Source organism: Brienomyrus brachyistius, unplaced genomic scaffold, assembly GCF_023856365.1.
Source record: "Brienomyrus brachyistius isolate T26 unplaced genomic scaffold, BBRACH_0.4 scaffold653, whole genome shotgun sequence".
In the NCBI taxonomy this organism is placed as follows: domain Eukaryota; kingdom Metazoa; phylum Chordata; class Actinopteri; order Osteoglossiformes; family Mormyridae; genus Brienomyrus; species Brienomyrus brachyistius.
In genome coordinates this window covers 12,565-14,658 of record NW_026042928.1, presented here as the reverse complement: position 1 = coordinate 14,658, position 2,094 = coordinate 12,565, and positions in this window count along the sequence as shown.

Sequence of the window (2,094 nt, the reverse complement as noted above, 5' to 3'; positions counted from 1 at the left end):
AATATGGTCTTAACCTTGTTTTCTGTCCTAAAAGCAAACTTTTATGTTACAGGAGAAAAGTGCACAGCTGCTTGGATCAACCCCAGCTAATCAGCGCATATGGGAATCTTTTCAAAATACCATGTGAGTCTTATGCAATTTACCCAATTAATATAAGCTCTTTAGATGACGCTTAAATAATCAATTCCCATCAACTTAGTGTCAAAACACAAACTCAGTGGCAAAAAAGTGAAGGGCAACAGACTAAGTTGTGAAAATGAAATCTGCATGTGATGAAAGGGCATGTGACTGTATCGCGATGATTATAATCATCAGATCAAACGGACCACGGAGTTGGCGGTATGGTCACACTGCTGGTCCCATGTCAGTAGGGTATAGCACACCCCTGGGCCCGGATACTACTAGGATGTCACTGGTGTACCACTGTGCCGTCAGAGTGTGGTGTGTCACTCCACAGCATTGGCAGGATTGCTCCTCTCCCTGCAGCGCCACCATACGCACATGACGGTCATCTGTGGTACTGCAGAACTGAGATGTATCGCTGAACATGGTAGGACGCCAGTCGTCATCAGTCCATCAGTCCATGCCTCCCAGTGACTACACCACTCCAAACGCAACCGTTTCTGTGCTATTGTGAACGGCAGCCTATGCATGGGACGGTGAACCCGTAGTCCAGCTGATGCCAGTCATCGCGACACGATGATATAGGGTGTTGTAGAGAGTCCAGTAGCTGTGTCCATATATCAGGCGCAGGTGTCATGGGGATCTGTGATGCTTGGAGCACAATCCGACGATCCTTCCTTGGCGTGGTCTGTCTTGGATGACCAGAAACTTCACGACGTGTGTGGATGCCTCACGTGCCCATTGGTTTCAATATCAGGCCACTGTGATATCCGCATGGCCCACATGCAATTGCAGCACATGACCACCTGGCTTCATGTAAACCCGCAATGCAACCCTATCAAACTCCGTCAAGTGCCGTTAACACTGTCTAATGTGACTACGAGGCATCCTGTGTCTGGTGATTAAACATGCCAACTCCTTGCAATTTGAATCATTTACATATCCATCACTGGTCTGCACATGTACCAGATTACATCTTTAATCGGATAGTTACTTCTGGGTTCTCAACTTTTTTTTTCATAATACCCCTTAAGTGTATATGCCCTTCACTGATGAGAAATTCATCAACATCTAAGTCCTACATTCATGTACAATGCATATTAAATGAATATTTTGTCACTATTAGTTTTGATGTATCATTCTTTGAATGCACTCAATTGAATCATGGACAGTGGTTCCACATGGAAAAAAATGAATATTCCGAAAAGGAAAAATCCTTCTTCGGTTGATACATTCACTTTGTGTTCTGAGAATTTTTCCCTTGAGTGCCTTGTACAGTATGTCTAGTGTGTTTTTGGTGTGAATGTGGCCATAATCATACAAGGAAAAAACCACTGACTTGTAGTGAACATGTAAAACCGCAACATGCAGTGTCATACGTAACTGAAATAAGAAATGCTGGATTGCCTGAGTTGCATGCGTGCATGTTTTTTAATATGGGCAACATGGTTCCCTGAGATGCCTCAGTGTTGCTCACCGCCATCTCTAACACACAACCTCACAAACCATCTTAAAACTACTGAAAGAAATAATTGGCTACACTGCAGCTCCACTGTTTTGTTTGGCACCCCTGCATGTCCTGCATTGTGTGGGGAAAAAAGCTGAAGGCTGAGGAATGTTACATAACACAGCTAGAATGTAAAAACTCTCTCTGGTGTAATTCACTGCGTAAAACCAATGGTCCTAAGTGTGGTGTCTTCTTCATAACACTCCCTGATGTTTGTGTCCGTGACCATGAGATAGGGTGGCTGCTTTTCTTCCTTGCTTTCCTTGTATTCCTACGTTTCCTCCCCAGCCTTGGTTGGTAGGTCAGGCAGCATCACCTTGTTTTAATAGACCCAGGTGCAATTTATCTTGAAATTAGACTCAAGTGCAGAAAATGTTCTATCAGAAGTCTTTGACAATCTCTGAATTACACAGAAATCTGACTTCTTCTGAAGCTGTGAAATTGTTCATCTGTATTTGCTGCAT